The sequence below is a fragment of the Spermophilus citellus genome, assembly GCF_964194105.1.
Source record: "Spermophilus citellus genome assembly, chromosome: 2".
Classification (NCBI taxonomy): Eukaryota; Metazoa; Chordata; class Mammalia; order Rodentia; family Sciuridae; genus Spermophilus; species Spermophilus citellus.
The window spans coordinates 134365555-134391230 of NC_138183.1; the positions used below are offsets into that span (position 1 = coordinate 134365555).

At 45.0% G+C, this 25676-nt stretch overlaps 1 protein-coding gene across 8 annotated transcripts in view; it reads right to left on the bottom strand.

Annotated features, from left to right (window-relative positions):
* Nucleotides 1-25676, bottom strand: part of PKNOX2 (PBX/knotted 1 homeobox 2) — a 267831-nt gene that overhangs the window by 191577 nt on the left and 50578 nt on the right. For all 8 annotated transcript variants that reach the window (XM_081261555.1, XM_081261559.1, XM_081261558.1 and 5 more), the window contains one exon: nt 3389-3458. The gene's annotated coding sequence lies outside the window, so the exon portion shown is untranslated. The remainder of the gene's footprint in view (nt 1-3388; nt 3459-25676) is intronic.

Sequence of the window (25676 nt, forward strand, 5' to 3'; positions counted from 1 at the left end):
CCTTGTCCAGAGAGCCCCTTATAGCCTTTTAAACCCTGATCTGTGGTTGAAACCCACACCAGCTTGGAAAGCCATGGCAATAGAGATGGGGGGAGTGTGGATGCAAACCAAGTGTCAAGGTTTGTGGAGTCCGAGATCACAGGTCTAAGACCCCTCCAGATCTGACTCTTCAAGCTGTGGGTTGCAAACCAGATTTGCTCTTGCTGTGATGAACTGGCAGATAGAGGTTTCCACCCATTGAAGGGCCTCCTAACCTCAGCACATCCCCAACCCTGAAAGCCTAGCTTGACTTTGAGAGGTCCTTTAAACTCAGATGTGCAGAGTCAAGGGGCAGTTTGATTTATCTAAAGCAATCCCCACCTCCTTTTGTAGTGCTGGGGATTGTGCATGCTAGGCTATATTCCCCAATCTATTTTGTTTTTTATTTTGAGACATGGTCTTCCTAAATTGCCTATGCCTCAAACTATATCAGCCACCTGAGTAGCTAAAATTATAGGCATTTGCCATCATGCCCAGCTTACCCATCATCGTGCAAGAGGGAGCACATCACTTCCCAGGAAGTCCTTTTCACTTTTACTGGGAAATAGATGAGGCAAGTTGTACCAGACTGCTAGCAGATATTTGACAAATACGAGTTGTAGTAGACTAGTATCCAAAGATGGCTACAACACGTAATTGGTCCTCAGTATCCATGGATTCCATATCCAGGGATTCAACCAACCATGAATTGAAAATATTTGGGGGGAAATTGCCTCTGTACTGAACATATACAGTTTTATTCCTTGTCGCTGTGCCCTATACAATACAGCCTAACAACTATTTACATAGCATTTACATTGCATTAGGTTTTAGAAGTAATCTAGAGATGATTTAAAGTTATTCAGGAAGATGTGCATGGGTTATACACAAATACTACACACACCATTTTATAAAAGGACTTGAGCATCCACAGATTTTGGTATCAACAGGAGGTCCTGGAACCAATAATGCTCCTTTGAGAGGTGGTAGTGATGGTAGAGGGTTTATATACCTTCTCTTTTTTATATATATTTTTAGTTGTAGATAGACATAATAACTTTATTTTATTTATTTGTTATGTGGTGCTGAGGATCAAACCCAGTGCCTCACGTGCTCTATGCAAGCTCTCAACCATGAGCCCCCACCCCAGCCCTGTTCCTTCTCTTAAACCTAGATGACCCTTGCACCTTTCCCCATCAGAGGATTTGAGAGGATGCAGTGTGGGTGGTGCTGCTTGACTTCAGGGCGTAGGTCATAAAAGGCAAAAGAGTTTCCGCCTGGCTTCTGCTCTTTCTCAGGAGGCTTCTCTTGGGAATCAGGCAACCATTATGTCAGGAAGCCCAGGCCATAGGGAAAGGTCACATGGGTCTGGCTAGCTAAGGCCTTAGCCAATGGCTGGCATCAAAGCTCAGAATAATGATGAGTGAATGAGTGTTTGGATGCTTCCAGCACCCAGCTTTTGAGTTCCCCCAGCTGAAATCTGAGGCCTGGTGCAACAGAAATGAGCTGGTGGTGACCAGTCCCCGTCTAACATTCCCTGCTCACGGAATAAACGTCTTGCAGCTACTGTGTATTTGGGGATGGTTTGTTACGCAGCCTAGTAACTGTGACAGCACTAGAATTAAATTGGAATGTTTGCTGTTTCCCAATCAAACACAGCCCTCACTGGTCTTCTCTAAATCTACTTTGAAACACGTCCCTCCTCACCTGGTGCCCATAGCTCTGTGCCCGCCTCCTCTCCCCTTCTTACTCCCCCTCCAAAAGGCAGCATCCTCAACACCCATGTGGCTTTGGCAAGTCACTGCCTGAAAAATCATTTGAATCCTCCCCATTTCAGAGCTCTGAAGAAACCTGCTCTTCCTGGTTCCTCAACTGCAGGTCCAAGAGTGTCCCTGTGAAGGAGCTTTCTCTGGGTGCGGGTGACCCAGTGCTGAGGTACTCAGCTGCCCTCCAAGACAGGGGGGGAAGGTGCAGACAGATCCCCCTCCCCCCACTCTCAGCTCCCATAAAGGTTCACGCTCAGCTTGCTCCTCATACTTGACTTGACTTATGAGGTCCCTCTAACCTCCGGTGCGAGGAGACATCGATTCTCACAAAGGTCATTAGCTCCTACTCTGGCTCCCCCACCCACCTCCAGCTCCATCTCTAGGCAGGCTTTCCTGGAACAGGATGGAGGGAGGCACCCTTCCCTACCCCCTCAGCCTGGGGAGCCGACCACTCCAGAGCCTGGGCTGCAGAGGAGGTGCCTTGGGAGCCCAGGCCCGTCAATCACAGAGGCGACCAGCACTGAATTGCAGGCCATTAGGCGGGAGGCCGGCGCCCTGCTCACTCACCAGGCAGTCATCGGCAGGATGTTAGCCGATCACAGGGCGGCCATTCTTATGATTTATTCAAATACTCATTACAGTCAATCTATTTTTACACAGAGGTGAAGATGTGCGCTGATAACGGTTAATCATTTATAATTCCATGGACTGGTTGGAAGCCAATGTACTATCAAAGTCACAGCAGCAGCAGCAGCAGCTTAGTCGCAGGTAGTCCTGGAAGCAGGGTGGAAGAGCCATGCCTGCCCTGGACAACCCAGCCACACAACTGATGGTCACCAAGTGGCAACCAGGTTGAGGGTGCAGTGTGCACACAAAGTGGGATCCCAGACTTCACCCTCTTGGACCTCACAGTCTCGCTGGAGAGAACACAGTAAAGTGCTGTCCAGAGGAGTGAGCAATGGTGAATGCTGCAGAATGTCAGAAGAGGAAAAATCACTTCTAGCTGGGTTACCAAAAAGGACTCCACTAAGAAGGCTGGAAAGTGGCCAGGCCCTACAGGTGAGCAAATTCTTGCCAAGTGGGGGGACCCATAAGCCTGTCTGCGGTGGAGCTCTTATTGGAAGATGAAAGGGAAATGCTCAGTATTATTTCCTTTATCCTCCTTCACACCTCCCCAGAAATAACCAGATACAAAAGCAAGTCTGGGTTATGAACTTGGTCCAGTTTGGAGACTGATGTTACCTCTTCCTCCTTTTGCTGACCCTGCAAACTCAACCCACAGGCAGTAGTGGCTGAGGTCTGGCTTGGCCTTACAAAAAACTCAAGAGCTTCCTTCCCCAGCTCTCATGACACATGTAACACATCAAGTCCACCTTAATGCCCAATCAATACAGTCTAATTAAATAGCATGTCATATTACAGGGCTTCTTTGTCACATTCAGACATAATCTAATTAGAACTCCACTGTATTTTACATTCTGACTAGCTCATTGTTGAGTGTTTCTCTTGCACAATGCGTGGCTGTTAAAGATCGGGTCCAGGGCTGGTCTTGAACCCATAACCTTATTGAGTCAGCATGGAAAATGCCAATCAAAGTTACTTACAGTTCAGAGCCCCTTTTCTAGTGAGCAGCATGGAGGACAGAGAGCTTCAGGGTCCTGCTCCAGACTTCACCTGCCAATAAAAGAAAACATCTTTATAGACTGTGTGAGATTCTGCTGGGGTGAGAGCAAGAGGGGATGTGGTTGACCCAGAGGTGGATCTGCTCAAGAGCAAATCTGGAGCTGGCAGCTCTCCTACAGCGCTGAGTGGTAAAGTTTTCTGGCAAAGGACTCCTGGTACAAAAGGATTATGGTTTTAAGAGCTAACCAAGACAGAGAGACTGGATCATACCCTCCTCTGGGTGCTCGGTGCCTCAATTTCTTTTGAGTTTCTCTCCTTGCACTAAAGAAATCCCAGAGAAAAGAGGGTTCAGAGCTGTTGAGTTCCCCAAGCTGTCCTAGGCAACAGTCATTACTGGAGCTTCTCAACGGATTAAAGATCCTATCCAGGGGGACAGAGCTGAGGGGTCCCACAAAATCACACAACCTAGACAGGGAATGCTGCACAGAGCAAACAAACGACGAAACTGATCCTATTATGATCCTGTTATTTATGGTGGGAAAATGAAAGCCTTGTGGCTGGAGGAACTTTCAGGTAAAATGAAGAGTCCAGGTGGGTGGGAAGGCAAATGTGCATGGCAAAGAATTATGGGAACAATATGGAAAAATCAAAACCCTGACTACTTTTAATTCTCTTCTTGGGATAAAACAATAATAAAAGGGCTGGGAATGTGACTCAAGCGGTAGCGCGCTCGCCTGGCATGCGTGCGGCCCGGGTTCGATCCTCAGCACCACATACCAACAAAGATGTTGTGTCCGCCTGTATGGAGTGAATAGTAGTTAAATAAGTATTAGGTATTGTATGGAGTGAATATTAACTTTAGGTAAACATGTTTTGATGTTGTGCTACAAGTGTGCAGTATGTTAGGTATAGATAATATTAACTTTAGGTAAACATGTTTTGATGTTGTGCTACAAGTGCGCAGTGTGTTAGGTATAGATAAGATAGTGATGAGTGCGAAGTGTGTTAGGTATGGATAAGGTAGTGAAAAACAAATGATGTAAAGGAAAAACCCCAATAAGATGTAAACAAGTTAGGCTTAGTATAAATATAAGGCACGGAGGACAGGCAGCACCTCTCAGGTCAGGCACTGACACCAGCCGCCTGATTGGTCCGTCCGGTCTCTGCTCCGCTGCTGCTGTGTGAGGACTGCTGTGAGAATAAACGAAGCATTGGAAAGACATCTCCGTGAGTCGGTGTGGTGTGTTCGCGTCGCCGGGGATTCTGGTCCGGGTAGGACACGGCCGGGGACCTGCCTGCGGTTGACCTCCGAGACCAAGGCCCGCTCCAGCTTCGGGAGCTGCTCGCGACACCGCCGAAAACTAAAAAATTAAAATTCTCTCTCTCTCTCTCTCTCTCTCTCTCTCTCTCTCTCTCTCTCTCTCTCTCTCTCAAAAAAAAACAATAATAAAAAAATTACGGGTTAATAGGTATCTGCTCCATGATCTACACTTGCTAGGAATAAAATCTATAGGTCCTACTAGAAAAACATTGCTGTCACATCACTGGGGAAATAAGATTGTCCATCTGAAACAATACCAGACAGACATCACTATTAAAAAGTTGTGCTTGGGGCTGGGATTGTAGCTCAGTGGTAGAGCGCTCACCTAGCACAGGTGGGACCTGTAGATTGGATTCTCAGCACCACATAAAAAAAATAAAGGCATTGTGTTGTGTCTATCTACAAAAAAGAGTGTCTCTCTCTCTCTCTCTCTCTCTCTCTCTCTCTCTCTCTCTCTCTCTCTCTCTTAAAAAAAAAAAAAAAAAGTTGAGCCAGGATGGATGCAGTGGCACAAGCCTATAATCCCAGTGGGTTGGGAGGTTGAAGAGGATGATTACACATTCAAGGTCAGCCTCAGCAACTTAGTGACACCCTGTCTCAAAGTAAAATAAAATTAAAAAGGACAAAAGGTAAAGTGGTAAAGGGTAAAGATGCTCAGTGGTAAGGTATCCGTGGGTTAGATCCCCTGTACCAAAACATAAAATATAAAAATAGAAGCTGTCGGGGCTGGGCTGTGGCTCAGCAGTAGCGCACTTGCCTGACATGTGTGAGGCACTGGGTTCGATTCTCAGCACCGAATATAAATAAATGATAAAAATAAAGGCCCATTTAAAAAAAATAAAGGAATCTCTTTAAAAAAAAAATAGAAGCTGTGCTAAACTGCACGATAGAGACAATTGTCTCTTTCTCTCTCCATAGAGAAATGAAGTTGGTGGAAATTGAAGCCATCAAGAGAATTTTTATGGGGAAGTAGAATAAGTAGGACCTTGGAAGACTGGGTAGGAGGACTTGGCTGGAGAAAGGGAGGCAGAGGGTTGCTGGTAGAGAAAGTTTGAATGTTGACTGCCCCTGCAAACCAACGGTCCGTGTGTTAAAATCTCGGTTTCCAATGTGGGACTATGTGAGGTATAGAAGCTCTAAGAGATGAGGACTAGTGGGAGGCTTTTAGGTCACTGGAAGTCCTTGAAGATATTGTGAGACTGTAGTTTCTTTCTCCTTATCTTCTGCTGCCCTGTCATCAGGTGAGTGGTGTTGTTCCACCATGCACTCCCACCATGGTGTTCTGCCTTACCATAGGCCCAAAGCAAAGCGGCCAACCAACCATAAAGTGGAACCTCCAAAACTTGGGGCCAAAATAAACCTTTCTGTTTATAAGTTGATTATCTCAGGTATTTTGCTATGGTAACAGAAAACTAACTGACACAGAGGACATGACAAAGAAGGGGAGCAATCTGAGTAAAGGCAAGGTGGGGAAAGCATGGAGGCCCCGTGACAGCACAGAGATTGGTATATCTGAAATATAGCAGAGAAAGAAATAATCCTGGTTAAGAAAGAATGGCCAGAGAATCCAGGACTCCAAGCATCAAGCCAGAGAAATCAGTCTGGGCTATGAGGTCCTAGAACTACTTGAGGTTTTTCCATAAGGAAACTGTAGGATGTAGTGCCCCTCACCTACACCCTTTAGTATTTCTCCTTTAAATAAAACAAGAGAGAGATCTTGGAAGAAGGTGGAATTTCAGTGAGAAGATTTAGGTATGGGATTCAAGCTTAGTGGTGCATGCCTATAATCCCAGCTACTTGGGAGATTGAGGCTGCAGGATTGAGAGTTTGAGGTCAACCTGATGAACTTAGCAAGATCTTGGCCCCCACAAAATAAAGTTTCAGACATGAGATATAGTGAGATGTGCTCCTGGAAATAAATTGTCACTCTTTTCCATAATGATATCCTCCAAGCAAAAGCTCTTCCTCTGAATCTGTTTACTTATTTTTTATTTTTTATTATTAGTTGTTCAAAACATTACAAAGCTCTTGACATATCATATCTCATACATTTGATTCAAGTGGGTTATGAACTCCCATTTTTTACCCCGTATACAGATTGCAGAATCACATCGGTTACACATCCACGTTTTTACATACTGCCATACTAGTGTCTGTTGTATTCTGCTGCCCTTCTGCCTGCATGATGAAGGTTCTCTGTTCATAGAGGTAACTCACAGACAAGGCCAGGCCACCAACTTGAGTAATTGAGGAAAAGTGCCATTTCTTATGCATCATTATGGCCCCAGAACCTAGCAGAGCGCCCAGCATGAGTCATGTTCTGAGTAAATATCTATTGAAATGCTCCAACCAGGATCTATAACCAGCACCTCAGAACCATCCCTGGGTTGGCAATGGGTTCCAACTGTGTCATTCTCAACCACTCACTTATTACTACTGAGCACTGCATACACTCAGTACACAAACCTCTATGTGAAATTACATGGAGCTGTTTGCCCTGTCTCCACCTTCTGTGACTGTCCACCTGAGACACCAGCATCTTGGAAGAAGATATGGCAGCCTTTCTATTTGCACATGACACAAAGCTGGAAAGGGAAACTGCTGTGCTGGAGGGATGGATTCAAGAATCAAAAAGCTTTGAACATGCTGAAGGAGGGATCAAAACTAAAAAGTCCATTTTTTCTTTACCATTTTTAATTTCTTACATAATAACATTGTGACAACCACAAATGAAATAATTTTGAAAGTAAGGAACAATTGTCCACAATCTCACTACTCTTACCCATCCAATTATATTCTATGTCCACATGCAAATCCACCTTTTTTCACAAAATCGTAGCAAAAGATTTGACAAATATATATACCAAACCTGCCTCTCATATTCAAAAATTGCAGAGGGGCATGGTGCTCACACCCACAACCCTAGCTATTTAGGCGGTTGAGGGAGGAAGATTCTAAGTTCAAGATCAACCTGGGTAATTTAGTGAGACCTATCTTAAAAACTTTTAAAAAATAAATAAAAAGAATTGGGGATGTAACTCAGTGATAGAGCATTCCTGGGTTCAATCCCCAGTACTGGAAAAAAAATGCAAGAAAACATAGAAAAGGTTGGCCTGATTGAGGAGGGGAAAAACTGAGTTATTTGAGTTAAATGCAACCCAGGATATGGAATTGCTGCATCTCATTAAATGTGACCTTGGGTTGCACTAATAGCAATACAGTGTCCAAATTGAGGGCATGGATGATCTCCCCCACTTTGGACTTGTCAACCCATATTAGTTCTACATGCAGTTCTGACATATTTGAGAGCAATGAGTAGAAAAGTGAGGTGGAGAAGCTGTCCAGTTGTTAAATTGTGTGTAAATTCTAGTGGTTAAAAGTGTAAGATCTGGAATCATATTGTACAGGCCCATCTTGACCAAGGACAAGCTCCTTTACTCCTCCGTGCCTTAGTTTTTCATCTGTAAAATAGGCCTAATGAAAGTTCACTTCCGGGCTGGGGGTATAGCTCAGTGGTAGAGCACCTGCCTAGCAAGCACAGGCCCGCGATTCAATTTCCAGCAACACACACACAAAATAAAAAGAAAAAAGTTGTACTTCCTAAAGTGGTTGTTAAGAATTGAATGACTTCATATAATTTAAGATGCTTATAATAGTGAGAACCTCACACAGAATAAGCATTCACTAAATGCCCGCTATTATTATTGCTTTCATTATTAGGAGTCTGTGAGGTAGAAAACATGGTAGAAGTAACTACAGGGGTATCTTCATTTGTCCTTCTCTAATATTACCCATTGGTCCTAACTGTATTGACTAAAGCAATGTGTTCCCTCTTTCTCATGGTAGTTCTCCAAATATTTGAAGAAACTATGTAAATGAAGGACTGCACTATTCTAAAAGGTAAGATTGAGACTAACTGAGGACCTTAGAGAAGGCTAATCTTTAGTTGAACAGAAGAAGGAATACTCTGGCAATAAGAATTATCAAATGGGCTGGGAATGTGGTTCAATGGTAGAGAGTTTCCCTGGCATGCATGAGATCCTTGGTTCCAACCCCAACCCTGGAGGGGGAAAAAAAAAAAGAACCATTGAAAATTGAGTCATGATTCCTGGAAAAGTAGTGAATTTCCAATATGGGAAGGATGATCCTGCATTGGGTAAGAAGTTGCTCCATTGCATCATTTCCCAGATTTGGATTTCAGTCATTAGTAAAATGCATTCAACGTTGGATAAGGTTGATAAAAGTTAGATTTTGATAAAACATTAATAGTGTCTTCTTTTATCATCATTCATAAAGTTCTTCAACCCCCAAAATGAGGACAAAAACATGACAATGAAGAGCCATCCCTTTACCAGATGTGGTGACACATGTCTGTAATCCTAGCAATTTCAGAGGCTGAGGTAGGAAGATCACAAGTTCAAGGCCAGCCTCCGCAACTTAGTGAGGCCCGAAGCAACTTAGGGAGACTCTGTATCAAAATAAAAAATAAAAAAGGCTGGAGATGTGGCTCAATGGCAGCACCCTTGGGTTCAATCCCTGGTGCCACAAAAAAAAAAAAAAAAAAAAAAAAGAAAAAGAAAGAAAAGAAAAGAGGAAGGGGGAGAGGGGAAGGGGAAGGGGGAGAAGAAGAAGTAGAAGTCCATCCTTTGAATTGAATAACTAGAAAATCATAAAAAGCATATTTTTTGTCTCTCTCAGTGTTTCTCCATTTCTCTCTCTCTTTCTCTCTCTCTCTCTCTCTCTCTCTCTCTCTCACACACACACACACACACACACACACACACACACACACACACACACAGACGTGCATGTGCTACTTCTCCACGCTGTCTTTATATATCATTCATCATCATGAACCAGTTGCAGAGGTTTCCCCAGGACTGACTGGTGGGTGCCTGGGCACCACTCATGTGCACATTTTAGGGATTTCTAAAGCTCACAGACTCTGATCCTGGCAGGCAAGCATGACAAAGGACTTTAGTCATGCAATAAGGCAACCAGAATTAGAACTTGTTCACCATGATGTTCACCGTATTGTTCACCATGAAGGTAATATGGAAACATGAATGAGACAATTCACATTTGTAGACATACAGGAGTTTGAGGAAAAGACAAATGAGGAGGGAGTTGTTAAATAATCATGTTTGTTTGGATGAGAGGATGAGAGAGGGATAGAAAAAAGCTTCCCAGAGAAGACAGTACAGCAGAACTTGACTCAGCACCCTCAAGGTGGTTGTGTGTGCATCCATGAAACACACCCAGAGAAGTCAGAGTGGGGAGGAGAGCTTGGGTGTAGAATGCACAAGACATGGTCTAACATAGAGAGCACTAGATAGATGTGGGTTCATACCCTGACTGTCACTGACTTATTCTTTGATCTTGGACAAGGACCCTTACTGCTCTGTTCCTCAGTTTACCAATCTAAAAAGGATAGACTACTAGATGATTCGTAAAACAAAATTCCATCTGATATCTATGTATGTCTGAGGTTATCCAGATTATCTACAGGGAATGCTGTCTCTTCCTAAGGCAGCTTAGTACATCATTGTGGCTTAAGAGTAAAGAAGCTAGAGTCACACAGTTCTGGGTTCAAGCTGAAGTCCATCATTTGTATAATCTTAACCTCTATGAACCTCAATGTTCCCACATCTAAGATGGGGTACTAGAAGAATCTTTAAATGAGACAATAGATGCACAACATTTAATGCATTGCCTGGAACATATCAGTGATTTGATGGGTTTACTGTTGTTATTCTGTGTTATAATATAAAAGCTGTAGCCAGGCGTGGTGGCACATGTCTGTAATCCCAGCAGCTCCAGAGAATGAGGCAGAAGGATCTTGAGTTCAAAGTGAACTTCAGCAAAAGCAAAGTGCTAAGCAACTCAGTCTCACTGAGACCCTCTCTGTCTCTAAATAAATACAAAAAAAGGGCTGGGATGTGGCTCAGTAATCAAGTGCCCCTGAGTTCAATCCCCCGCACAAAAAATAAAATACAGGCTGTCTAGCAATTAGAGAAATGCAAATTAAAACTACACTGAGATTTCATCTCATTCTAGTCAGAATGGCAATTATCAAGAACACAAGTAATGGCAGGTGCAATGGCCACACGCCTCTAATCCCAGTGGCTTGGGAGCCTGAGACAGAAGGATCACAAGTTCAAAGCCAGCCTCAGTAACTTAGTGAGGCACTAAGCAACTCAGTGAGACTCTGTCTCTAAATAAAATACAAAATAAGGTTCAGGATATGGCTCAGTGGTTGAGTGTCCCTGAATTCAACTCACAGTACAAAAAAAAAAATAATAATAATACAAGTAATAATAAATGTTGACAAGGATGTGGGGGAAGAGATAGACTCACACATTGCTTGTGGGACTGCAAATTGGTGCCACTCTGGAAAGCAGTATGGAGATTCCTCAGAAAACTTGGAACCACCACTGGACCCAGTTATCCCACTCCCACGGTTTATACCTAAAGGACTTAAAATCAGCATACTACAGTGACATGGCCAAATCAAAGTTCACAGCAGCTCAGTTCACAATAGCCAAGCTATGGAACCAATATTTCAATAGATGAATGGATAAAGAAATTGTGGTATATACACACAATGGAATATGATTCAGCCATAAAAAAAGAATGACTTCTGCTGGTAAACGGAGGGATCTAAAAACTATAATGCTCAGTGGAATAAGCTAATCCCAAAAACCCAAAGGCCGAATGTTCCCTCTGATATGCAGATGCTATCACACAACAGGTGGGGAGGGAAGAATAGAAGTTGGTTGGATTAGACAAAGGGAAATGAAGGGAAGGAAGGGGAGATGGGAAAAGGAAAGACAGTGAAATGAATCGGACATAACTTTCCTATGTTCATATATGAATTCACCACCAGTGAAACTCCACATCATGTTCAACCACAAGAATGGGATCACAGTTAGAATAAATTATACTCCATGTATGTATAATGTGTCAAAATACACTCCACTGTCATGTATATCTAAAATGAATTAAAAAATAAAATAAGGCCTGGCAGCAGCTGAATGGGGGAAAAGAGGCAAGTGAAAACTGAGGACTTGGGCTGGGGATGTGGCTCAAGCGGTAGTGCGCTCGCCTGGCATGCGTGCGGCCCGGGTTCGATCCTCAGCACCACATACCAACAAAGATGTTGTGTCCGCGGAGAACTAAAAAATAAATAAATAAATATTTTTAAAAAAAAGGAAAGAAAGAAAACTGAGAACTTGGGGGCTGGGGATGTGGCTCAAGCGGTGGCGTGCTTGCCTGGTATGCATGCGGCCCGGGTTCGATCCTCAGCACCACATACAAAGATGTTGTGTCCGCCGAAAACTGAAAAATAAATATTTAAAAAAATTCTCTCTCCCCCTCTCTCCCCCCCCTCTTTAAAAAAAAAAAAAACTGAGGACTTTGGCATTCATCTGCTGCGTGTGACAAGCTTTCCTGTTCTTAACCCAAACCAGGACTTGGGGATGAAAACCAAATTGTGACAACCCCTCCTTGAGCACCAACAGGCTCCCCGGATACCCCCCCTGTAGGCATGTGACAAATTTTCCAAAAGAGAAAAAGAACTTCAATGGAAAACTCTGAGTCAGCCCATTCTAGCATGAAATGTCTGCAAGACCCCTGTCTCTCCAGACAAGGTGCCTTGCATCTCTCCACCACGTCATCCACGTCACCCACTTCTCCACCTGCAGTCCCTTGTCACAGATGACGTTTTGTAGTTGCTTTTACTTGTTCAATGAGACCGTCAGACACTGAAGTCCCTGACCAGTGGGCTCAACTGACATATAACTGAGCAATTGAATAAAGATATAATTACCTGGCTCTAAATATTTGGGTATGAGTCTCTTACCCACTGGCTGGGGGGGCACTACATGGTCTTCCTCTAAGTCTGGTAAGCATAAATTCTAATTCCTCACCCATCCTCAACCCTCTGGGGCCACAGGCACACAGTTACAGAGAACCTGCCAAAGGTCCCTCAATCACACTCCCCAGGCCCTGCCCAAGCCCCGCCTCCGACTTGGAGTCTGTACCTACAAATTTAAGTATGAATCTGAAATCCTGAAAGGACTCTTAACACTGATGGCTTTAATCCTGATGATTTTTCTACCTGGGAGAAGGAACTAGAGATGTGTTGGGTGTTCCTGGCCCATAGCCTCTCCCTGCTCTTGCCCATCTACCACCCATCCCAACCTCCTGCCCTGAGATCTTCCTGAAATACAAATGAGATCATTCATATCCACCTCTCCTTAAAACCCTTCTGAGACTCCTTATTGCTTGGCAGAGGCTGCCAAATGGCAACCCCTAGGCTGACTCTTGCCTATCTGGTGTTTTTTAAATAAATTCTGCCTACATCTAAATGTTTGGGGAAATTTCACATTTAAAAATCCAGCCAGTTATGTACACCAAAATTTACCAATAAAAAAAATGGAAAAAAACTTTTAAAATAAAAATTCAACTGTGTGTGGCAGTGCATGCCTGTAATCCCAGTCATTAGGAGGCTGAGGCAGGAGGATCACAAGTTTAAGGCCAGCCTGGGCAACTTAGTGAGACCCTCTCTCAAAATGAAAAACAAAAAGGGCTGGGATGTAGCTCAGTGGTAGAGCACAAAAATAAAATAAAACTCAGATTTCCAACTTTTCACCCAAACTTAGGTTACTTAGCCATACCAACCCTGCATTTCCGCCGGTGATCATTGGATGGCGTTGGATATCTGCCACCCTCTTTGACAGGCACAAGTCCTCTGGTTTGTCCCCTAGAGAGAAGGCAGGTGTTGCCTCTGAGTTCTCACTGGGCCAGGCACCTAGAGTCTGACTCTACCCCCTGCTGCCCTTCTCCCAACCCTACCACGGGCTGAGGAGCTTCCAGTTCAAGGTGGCAGCATGGAGTGGGTGGGGGGTGGCACAGGATGGCCTCAGCTGTGCTGTACCCAGCTGGAAGCCGAAGCAGGAGAGCCAGGAAGCACAGCACTGCGCCCACCTAGACCCACTGAGCATTCTGTCCTCTCGCCTGGGCGCCTCCTACACTCCTGGCTGGAACAGAGCCCCGAAGGTCTTTCTGCAGTTTTCCAGGAATGCCAGTGGCCCCGAGGCAGGTGCTGAACAGGCCCACAGCACCCCCCCACACCTTCATTCTGGAGGTCCCCACCCTGGGTCTAGCCTCTCCCCACCCCCACCACTGTGGCGGCATCCCCGCCCTTTATTTCCATCCCGCTCTTCCTATCAAAGCCCTAACAGCACATATTTTGTTAATTGTACAAACCTAATGGGGGAATGCATTGGCAAAAAAGGGTAATGGCCATCAGACCAGCAATAAAACAAAATTAATGGCCCATAGGAAGAAATCATGTCCACTTAATCCCGGCTCTGAAACTCTAATAGAATAATGGAATACCAACCGAGGGTTTTTTCTCTCTATGCAGATTGCTTACACCATGTTAATCACTTGCAAAGCAGGCCACATACCACTCCGGCTCACATGACCCTCCAGGGAAAGTAGCAGACCAGAAACATTCAGTGCAAGGCTCATTACTGACATGCATCACCGCGGTAACACCTTTCCTCCCTCCCCCAGGTGACTCGGGGACAGCCAGTGTGGGGCGTCATTGAGGGCCATCAGGTGTGGTGGGTTGGAAAGCAAGACACAGAATACCTAATAATAGCCAGTATTTATTGAGTGTTTACTATGTGCCAGACTCTGAGCTAGCTAAGCACTTTCTATATGCTATACTTCTGCATATCCCATTCTCAGTCTCTGTAGCTGCATGGTGCTCTAAGGTAGCCACTAGCCACATGTGGCTCTTTAAATATAAATTCTAATTGATTAAAATGTAGAATTCGGTCTCCAATCTCACAAGCCAGATTTCAAGTGCTCAACTGCCACATATGGCTAATGGCTGTTGCACCGGACTGTCAACCCCTTTTCAAATGCACAGAAAAGTTATGTGGCTTGGCCAATGTCAAACAATTTGGTACTATAATCCAGATCCCCTGATGGATAGTTTTCAGTGGCTACAAGAAAGGACAGAGCCACATCCAGGCCCACAGGTGGCACGTGAGAAGAAGCAATGTCCCCTTCAGCCTTCTGGGAAAGTCCTGGAGCTGACTGCAAGCATCTGGGATGAGCCTGAGGACACTGCTCTGCAGAAAATCAGGGAGGGAAGAAGTGAGGGCAGCCTGCGCCTAGAAATTGCAGTGATTAAAAGCATGACATTTGATGCCACTATCTTTTGGGAATATAGTAAAGCAGTATTGATTACAATTAAAAATACACATACACTTGGACTGAGCAATTTCATCTTGAAAATATATCCTAAAGAAAGAAAAGTATTGATAGTAATGCAACATTGTCTGTAGTGGAGAGAAGCAAAAAACCCAGAAATAGACGGATAACGTGGTACAACCATATTGTAGAAAGATGTAACTGTTAAAAAGAGCCAGTCAGATCTACATTCTTCACTATCCAGGATGGCCATGATGTTCAAAGAAAAATAAGTAGCAGAGTGATTAACGCAGTGTGATTCCATTTTGGTAAAAACAGAGAAGCCTCTAGAAAGGGTTTATCCATTTGCAGGGGTTTGTGTGAACACAAGAGTGTGTGGATGGGTACAGACCAGGTGTTCATATTGGTGCTGACCAAAGCTCTTGTTTTAGTGGATCTTTGCCTTTTTTCACTAGCTCCAGTGAGCACTGCCACTTTTATGATTTTTGAAAAGAAATTTAATATAATTAAAACATGGATAAAAAATAAAGGAGGTTTGACTCAAAGAAGCAGTCTTACTAGCTGTATGGCCTTAGTTAGGCAAGATCCTTAATCCTTCTCAGGCCTAGTTTCCTTACCTGGAAATTGTTAACAAAATTATATCATGAAGCTGTGGGGAGACTGATGGAAAATTAATTAATTTCTATCACCATCATGCTACTCTATCATGCTACTCCACGGGCCTTTTCATTTCCTACCCAGTACACAGAGGTAATTCCCGTTCATCCATCCTGGGCTCTCTCATAGCACTTGAATCTATACCACAAAGGGCTCCTATATTTTGCCTGATACTATAGTTAGAATATGCATATCTCCCTAGCAGATTATAAGTGACTTGCAAGTAGGTGCAGTTGCAATCACTCATTTGTTCCCTTAATAATTGTGCCCTACGTATGTATAGCAGACATTGTGCCTGATAGAGGAAATACAGCAACAAACAAAGCAGAGAGCTCACATTCGAATGGGAAGAGAAAACTATAAATAGAAAGAAAAAAGATATATATATAGTATAGCCGGGCCTGGTGGCACATGTCTGTAATCTCAGCAACATGAAAGGTTGAAGCAGGAGGATCACAAGTTTGAAGCCAGACTCAGCAAATTAGTGAGACCCTGGCTCAAAATAATAATAAAAAGGACTAGAGAGGTAGCTCAATGATAAAGTGCCCCTGGGTTCAGTTCCCAGCAATCCCCCAAATAGAGACACACACACACACACACACACACACACACACACACACACATATACAGTGTGTCGGGTGATGATAAACACAAAGAAGAAAAATGCAGCAGAATGTGGAGATGGCAGTGACAAGGAGGGAAGGGTGGGCATTTGAGGTAGTGGGGTCAGGAAAGCCCTGTGGGTTCTCTGAGAAAGTGCCCTTTGTGGCACTTGCCACAGGCCCAGTAAGATCAGCAGTTGCCCAAAAGACGTTAGTTGAAGAATAAAATAAAACAGAACTGAGATAGGGCAGAGAATAATTAAAACAATTTAAAAACATGTCTCCGCTTCTGGGTATATGCCATGGGCCCCATAACATCGGAAACAGAGACTCAGATGCCCTTACACGGCCAGCAGCACTCACCACGACAGCCAAAAGATGGGAGCAACCCCAGTGTGTGTTGACAGATAAATGGATAAGCAGAATGTGTTTGCTATAGTGTGGGTCTCAATGTCCCCCAAAGGCCCCTGTGTTGAAGGCTCGGTTACAGCACATGGTACCACTGGGAGGTGGTAGAACTTTTAGGAGGTGGGGCCTGCGGGGGGGGGGGGGAAGTTAGGTCACTGGGGGAGTGCCCCTGAAGGGGATATTGGTCTTTTCCTCTCTTTGTTTCCCAGCTGCTGTGAGGTAAATACATCTCTACCATGTGCTCCTGCTGTGATGTACTCTGCCACCACAATCCTAAAGTAGCATGACAAAGCAACCATGTGCTGAAACCATGAGCCAAAATTAACCTTTTCCTTTATTAAGGTGATTTTCTCTGGTATTATATCTCAGTGACAGAAAGTTAACACAATGGGAATATAATTCAGTCTGAAAAAGGAAAGAAATTCTGACACATCCAACATGGATGAAGTTCAAGGACATTATGCTAAGTGAAATAAACCAGTCACAAAAGGACAATATTCTTTGATTCCACGTACACAAGTTATCTAGAGTAGTCAAATTCCTAAAGACAGAAAATAGAATGGCGGTTGCCAGGGATGAGGGTGGGGTGGGGTGGATGGGGAGTTGTATTTAATAAGGACAGAGTTTCAGTTTTGCAAGATGAAAAGAGCTCTGTGGATTGATGGTGATAATGATCATGCAGCAATGTGAATGTATTTAATGCCACTGAATGATGCACTTAGAGATAGTTAAGATGGCAAATTTTATGTTATGTGTATTTTACCACAGTTTAAAAATGTGTTCTGCTACTAACTTCTTCCAGTTTCTATCAGGAAAAGGAAAGAGCCTGGGGTCTTAAAGAGCAGGAAAAGAAGCAGCTGGAGCCTGGAGTCCTGAAGCCACAGTGGGGTGACCCTAGAGGGGAGGCTGGAGGGAAGGACCAGCCTGGGTTCTCCTCCAACAGATGTAAACAGCCGGCCCACATGCCAAGGGGAAGGCAGAGGTCCCTGATGGCATCTGAGCCAAGGTGACTCTGAAGGGTTGGTGCTAGAAAAGTGAGACAAGATTTAGGATTAAAAAAAAAAAAAGGAAATAGTCTGGTGGGGGAAGGGTCAAAGGACTCCAGACTGAAAGGAAAGGCAGTTCTAGAAACATCCACAGCAATAAACCATGCACAGGAAATCTAAAAGAAAAAGGAAGAGGAGGCTGAGAAAAAGGTTAGAGACCTTGAATCCTGTTCTGATGTAACCCTGAGCAGCTTGGTAGGTTAGAGTTTAGGCAGGAAGGAGGGATGACCTTTCACAGCCCTAGGACCCTGTGAACAAAACCTAACCACATGGCTGGACCAGAGCAAGAGGGACGTTAAGGTTCAAGGGGTACTCAAGACCCTCAAAATTTTATCCAGAATGGTATTTGTGTTTACAAATTACACTGGGATTTTTGAGGAGTCCACTTAGAGGTTACGAATCAGGGAAAAGATATTTATCAGGTTCACATACAGTCAGAAAGTCCTAAGATTCCAAGAAATTTTGGATTAAATACCAATAAATCTTCGGGCCTCAAATAAATCCAGATGTTAATTCCTGGCTTGCTTGCAACGCAGAGATATTGTAAAAATGAAATGAAAATTATATACTTTGAAAATTTAGATTATGTCTCTCATGCAAGTAAATATTCTTATTGTAATGCTTGTTTCATTGGAAGCCAGAGAAATTCTGGGCCAGGCATCAAGGAAGGGGAAAGAAACTGGCTCCCGTTTTGGGAACAAAGACTGCATGATAAAGGGAGGTGGATCTGCTACAGGATGACCCTTGGCCTTCCTCATTTGGTTAGAAATGTAGAGGCCCTTAATTCCCCTCGTGGAGCCGGGGTCTGGCTTGAAAGACAAGTAAATACAGCCTCCCAGGGAGGTGCAGCCCAGGGCAGAACAAATGCATCCCTTTGTGCTAACAACTCCTCATCCTACATCTGGCTTTACTTTGGAGGGAATTCTCCACCGTGTGTCAGAGGAAAGTGACAGTCTGAGGATGCGGCAGGAGAAACAGCACAGAGGACAGTATTTGGACACCAGAGAGGAAGACCCAGACTGGAAGCCCGCATAATGACTAAACCAGGGTCATCAGGCCAAGGGGGACATCTGCACAGGAGGCAGCACCCACCCCTGTCCAGGAGTGAGCCTGCCAGAGACAGAGGTCCAGGGGAAGCTCAGAGAGGGCTCAATGCAGAAGCTAGTGTTAGAATGGGGCACAGCTGGCCCTGGACAGTCAGAGACCTTCTATCTTCTATCTCAGCCTCCTCCTTTCACATTTGAGCACATGGTCAGGTGGGGGATGGGGACATTTATTCAGGGAATCCAGGAATGGACACCAAACTGGGAATTCCATTCACTCATTTTCAACTTGAGTGTCAGAGCTAGGTTGGGGATCACTGATGAAAAACAAGTCCAGTGCCCTGACCTCAGTGAGCTTATAGTCTAGAGGGAGAGAGAGACCACCAGGTGATTGAGGGATTAAGTGTAATCCTGCAGCTATGTAAGGACCACAGAAGTTTCTCCCTCCCAAGTATTTCCAGAGCTACCTAGTAACAGCTCCCCTTTGGAGCAGGTCCATCCAGATAGATGGAAGGGTGGGGTTAGCTACTTTTCCTTGACCAATGCTAAAGGAAGTAGAAATAATTTTGTTATCAAGTCCAAGCCAAGCCAAGCCAAGAATCATCCACATCTTGGAGAGGCCGGCCATGGGATCATCACAGAGCCCTGGAGAGCTCAGCATCAGTGGGGAGAGAGCCGAACCCCACTCCAGCCATCCAGCCACAGGCCTCTCCAAATGGCACCATAGCACTTCCCATTCATTAAGTCCTAACTTGCCTCCAGGGGCTGGTCTTGAATATTGTTTCATAAATAACTTAACAGGGCTCCAGCTTGTTCAGCTGGGGTTAGGCAGATGTGCACAGCTCTGGAGGATTATGAGGAAATTTGGCTGTGTTGAACGGTTCTGAGATGCTGATTCTCTGTAGAGCCTGGCTCAGTGGAGAAGGCTGTGTCCCCACCTGGATCCCCAGATCACAGCAGGATGCTGAAAGAGCATTTGTTCTCAATTGTTCTTAGCCACTAATTTGGCTCCAGGGTATAACACCAATCTGAGAACAAACGGAGTAGGAAAACTGTGCTTTTCCTAAGGAGGCCCAATTTTGCCATAAACAGGAGAGGACCTGGGAGGTTTCCTGAATTCACAGCAAAGGACCTCAGCCTCTGGGCTCCCGGCAGGGCCAGCAGCTCCAATCTCCATTCTGAGTCCCCCCCCCCCTGCCCTGCCATCTGCCGAGCCTCACCTGCTCATTGCTCCTCTGAGGTGCCTCCAGCAGAGACAGATTACTCTGATGGCAGGTAGATAAAATGGGGTCCCTTGCTAGCAGTAACTACCCAGAACAATCTCTCTCCTGTGCAGCTGATGGTCTCCACCTGGCACCTGCCAGCAAAAGAGTTTGCAGGTGGCAGGGACTAGGGGGGTTGGCAGGGGCAATTCTGCCATGCACAGAAGGGACTCTGAGGGCCTCCTCAAGGCAGGACTTGCTCAGAGGGCCCTCTGTCGGGCTGTAGTAAGGTCAGCTTGTGGCGCCCATCAGGAGAAGACACAAACGACACTCTGTTTCTGGCAGACTGAAGAGCTAGCACCCTCCAGGGGCAAAGGGGAAGAGCTGGTGAGCAAGGCCGAGCCTCAGCTGCATGATGTGAAAGATTGTCAGTAAACAAGAGGCTCCTCTCATACTTAAATTGCCTTTCTTGTGGCTTAAAATAACAAAATCAGAGAACTTTCAGTGTGACGCTCTGGAAAGCAAAGTAGCAGATAGAATGCTTTTCACCAACGCTGGCAGCTTTTACTCACAAACTCCCTGCAGGTATGTCACGGTTTCTCCGACAAAAAAAATTGCCTGCCTCGCCAGCCTGTGATTTAGCTATTCAATAATCTCATAAATCCAACTTCGAATAAAAGTACTCGAAAGGGAGCAATTTTTAAAAATCTCTGAGCAGTCAAAATACATGTCGCAAAATCTCTGCACTAAAGTTTATGAACCTTATTCAGAAGGGAAGTGCTCAAGCCCTCGCTTATGGCTTTTTTACTTTGATTTTGCACACATTTCTAACAGCCTGTTATCTGATGTCTTGGGCCTCAGCTGATTAATACAGGGGGCTTGGGCTTCTCCAGAGGCAAACCAAGGGCCTGGGGGTTTGGCCAAGGTGAGGACCCACAAGGCAATCCAGGAGTCAACTGATTAGGAGGATGAGAGGCTGTCCGCTGGCATAGCGTGTAAATTGTCCTTGGGGCACCTTAGCCATCTGAAAGACACCAACTGCAGCTCTGTGATGGTTCCAGGATGCTGGTTCTTCCTGGAGGCTGCCTTGTGCTTTTGGAAGTTGCTCACATTCGTTCCTAGATGGTTTACTCATTCAACAGGCATTGATGCTGTGGGTGCAGGGTCACCCAACAATGCAGGAAGCAACGAAGACTGGGAGGTCTTTTGATGAGATGCACACACATACAAACACTCACACACACACCACGCACCAGGTGCATGTATGACACATAATAAGCTCAACACATGCATGTTTGCAGATGTTAGAAAAGGCATTTGGGATAAGAAAGGGTAAGCCCGCCAGACTGTCCTTTAACCCAGGCCCTGGGTACTTAAATGAGAATTCAGAATTCATGAGGAGGGGGCTATAATTATCCAGGATTCAGTGAAAAAATGTCACATCACAAAAGACTTCAAACTGCTCCAACCAGAAAAATACAAAAGACAACACAGCCTTGGGCCTGGGGGGAAAAAAAATGTGGAGAAAAATCTTCCAAAGAAAGGCCTGGGTGTGGGGGTGGGTGGGGGTTCACAGCTAGGGGAGATTAGGGAGGATAAGGGGCACTGGGCTCAGCGTGGCCCTTGGCCCTTTGGGCTTCCTCATTTACAACAATGCCCAGTTGGGGCCATCAGTGTTTGAAATCTTGTAGCTCCAAGTCAACCCAGTTCCCAGTTTGACTCAAAAGCCAAGTTTACCTACCTCTGGATTTCTTTTATTTTCATCACAATTTTGAAAGGCAGGATTTTGATGCCTCTCCAAGCACCAGCCAATCACCCCAAAACCGGTGTCTGTCAGACTTGTTGGATCTGCCTCAGGTGCCCAACCCAGGGAGAGCACCCATGACTCCTCAGCTATCTCCAACCCCATGGATGCTGACTGCAGGACAGGATACTCCCATCATTTGGGAACAGAAAGTTTTTGTAAGACCCAGGGGATGGTGGGGGAGGGGTTGGGATTCTGGCAATCTGTCCTGAAGAATGCAGGTTAATAATTTATGGATGCATTAAAAAAAAAAAACCCTTCGGAAACAAATTGCATACAAATTGTGTGACAGTCAAAGGAAATGTGCCAGTGTTGCTCAGTGAAGCATAATAAATATATGCAGCCCATAATAATAAGTTACTTAAACTCAGGGCACTAAATGATTTATTAATTGTCTTCTAATCCTTTCCAGCTACAAGTAAAACCAAGAGTATGGCCGTATTTCACATGCCAGCTCATAACTCCAACACCAAACAGCGTGGCTGCCTGTAGCTGTCCAGTTCGTTTTTCATCCTGGATCCCAACTCTGCAGATGAGCCTGAGCAGGGCAGGAAGCTGAGGGGACTGCTGTTCTCACCAGCAGGAATACATGTGTCCCAAACACACATGCCATCCCACTGCACTTATCACAGGGATTGCCACACATCATGTGTTCATATTGAACAGAGTTCCTCTCACTGGGCTTCCTCTTCTCCACTTTTCCCATTGCCATCAGTGCCAGGGTGGCCATGGATGGACACTCACATGGGAGACACAGGCCATCATCTGGGATGCCCCAGCTCAGGCTTACAGCCCCAGAGCTCTGAGCAAAAAAGAACAGAATGGAGTCCCAAGTCCTGCCCTCTCTCCAGGACACACTGACCCAGAGGGGAATGTAGATTTCTGGCTGTTGTGTCCACCTTCGGGGCTCCTTCCTGTCCCTAGTGCTGTGAACTCTTAGTGCCTACTCCCTGGAAGGCCCTGGGCTCAGGCAGCTGCCTGGAGGCACCTTCAGACTCAACACCTGCCCTGGTTTCATACCTGAGGGGCTGCACTGGCAGAAGGAATGCCACCAGCAAACTAGGAGCCTGTTGGTCAGAATTTAGCGAAAATGAAACTTCAGAGGAATGCACCCTCTGCTTTGGTCACCAGAAATACTGCCTTTGCAGATAGATGGAGAAACAGGACAAGGTCATGACCAAAAAAGGAGAGATTAGAGAACTGCAGAGACTGAGCACAGGAGGTGAGACAATTCTCCAGGGCGGATTGCCCCGTGACCTGAAGTCCCCTCCTGTTCCCCAACATGCTGCTCTCTAGTCTTCCCAAGGCAGAATGGGTACCAATTCTAGGAGCCATGGAGACTCAGTCCTCTGAGGCCTCGGTCTCCTCTCACTCCCACACCCAACCCTTAGGGATTTTGCCTCTCCACCCCCCAATATTCCTCAAGTGTATCCCCTTCCATCTCCACAGTCTCTATAAAATTCTGAGCAAGGGATTGAAAATCAGCAGCTCTTGGCAGAATTCAGCCCCAGACCTTTTGTGGAATTTTGCAGTGTTTCTTGTTTTGTATTGGTTTGAAAAACATAATATGTAATATGCTTCAAAAATCAAAAGGTGTACACTGAAATGTCCCCTCCCATTCCTGTCTCCCACCTATCCAAGCAAATATAAACATAGATTCTCATTTTCCCCCTTGTCTTCAGCTCTTTGGTAGGATTTTTATTTTTCACACATATTTTGGAGATCTTTCCATATGCCTAACAGGAAACTTCCTTGTTTTTCTTATAAATGCATACTATTTCATTATCAGGATATTTGATAATCTAATTAATTGGACCCCAATTAATAGACATTTGGGTTCTTTCCAAGCTCTTGCTATTACAAGTAAGATTACAAAGGACATACTTATACATATGTGATTTCACAGGCTGGGAGTGTAGCTCAGAGGTAGAACACTTACCTAGCATCACCAAGACCCTGGGTTCAATCTCCAGTACCAAGAGGGGAGTGGGGATCATTTCATAGATGTGCAAGCATATCTTTAGGATCAGTTCTCCAATGTAAAATGTAAAATTCTCAGTCAAAAGACTTGTGATTCATCATTTTTTAATAGATACCGCCAATTGCCCACCAAAAGGGGCTACACTTATTTACACTGGGAGGCAGGCCACTTCTGAAGGGGTTTGCCAATATAATGTGAAAACTTTTTGAATTTCTGTCTATTAAAAAAAGTGAAGGAATAGTGAAATCTCTGGGTACTTTTAATTTGTGTTGTCCTCATCATGTGCAGGGTTAAACATCTTTTCATATGTTAACAGCCGTTTGTATTTTTTTTTCCTGTGAATAGTCCCCTCATATTCTTGGACTATTTTTCCATATTGGGTTGTGTGTGTGTGTGTGTGTGTGTGTGTGTGTGTGTGTGTGTTCTGTTTTTGCTGCACTGGAGGTTAAGCCCAAGCATTGTACCACTAAACTATACCTTCAGCTCTTTTTAAATTTTTTTTTTTAATTTTGAAACAAGGTCTTGCTAAATTGCCCAGAATGGCCTCAAATTTTCCATCCTCCTGTCTCAGCCTCCCCAGTAGGTGGGATTACAAGCATGTGCCACTCTACCCAACTAGGTTGTATTTTTGTTGTTGATTTTTAGGAGTTCTTTGTATATTGGGGAGAACAGCCCTAAGTGTAACAGATACACACCTTGGATGCCCTTCTTAAAAAGGTCTGGTCCCCCTCTGATCCGTGCCCACCGTGCTCAGAGCACATGCCTTTTGTACTCAACCTGTCCCTGCCCACTCCTGCTTTCCATGTTCACACCTCCTATTGTTGATCATTCTATTCTTCCTCCTTGGAGGGTCCTTGTCCTCCCTCTCCTGACCAATACTCAAGACAAACTGTTCTGGCATCACCCCTCCAAGCAATTGGAGACCAGGTCCCTGTCCTTACCCCATAGTGGCCTTGCATCATTTACTTCCAGAGCTACACAAATCTCTGTCCATACCTCTGTCTACTTGCCTGGACTCACTTCCCCATGAGCTCCTGAAGGCAAGACAAGGTCATATTCACTTCTGCATTCCCACCTCCTCGCTCAGGACCCTGCCCAGGGTAGGTGTTCACCTGTGTGCACGAATCTGAACGGAGCTCCTCATTCTCATCCTGTTTGTTCCTACAGATGCCCCTCAGCCTCCTGCAGCTCAGTTCCTCAGAACCAAAGCCTTCCACTCAAGTCCAAGTCACTTTAGAAAGACGATAAAAGAAAGGCCTCCTCCAAATGTATCTGCTCTCCAAAGAAAAAGCAGGCCATTTATTGAATCACCAAACAAAATAGTACCATCTCCCTTAGGCAGGTGCCACCATTTGGATCTAGAATGTCCCCAAGGCCCATATGTTAAAAGTGTCTTCCCAGGTGTCTTCCCCAGCCCTTTCCTCTTGCTCTCTTTCACTTCTGAGCCGTGAGGTAAGCAGCTTTGCCCCACCAGGTACTGCCACCAGGTTGTGCTAGCTCTCAACAGGCCGAAAAGCAACAGGCCCACCTGCTCATGGACTAAAACCTCAAAAACTAGGAGCCAAAATAAAACTTTTCTCTTTATAAGTTGATTGTCTCAGGTATTGTTACAGTGGCTGAAGGTGATGATGCAGGAATTCATGCTAGGGACCCCGGAGCATCTAGTGCAACAGAAAGTCAAGGTAAGGGGCGGGGCTCCTGGCCGCTCAGTAGCTGTGTGAACTCAAATTCCTTAACCCCTCTGGGCCTCAGCTTCCTTGTTTTTTGTTGTTTATTTGTTTGCTTGCTTTGTTTTTGTTGTTGTTTTGATACTGGGGATTGAAACCAGAGGCACATAACCATGGAGCCACATGACCAGCCCTTTTCATTTTTTATTTTGAGACAGGGTCTCCCTAAATTGCTTAGGGCCTTGCTAAGTTGCTGAGGTTTACTGTCCTCCTGTCTCAGTCTCCTGAGTCTCTGGGATTATAGGCAC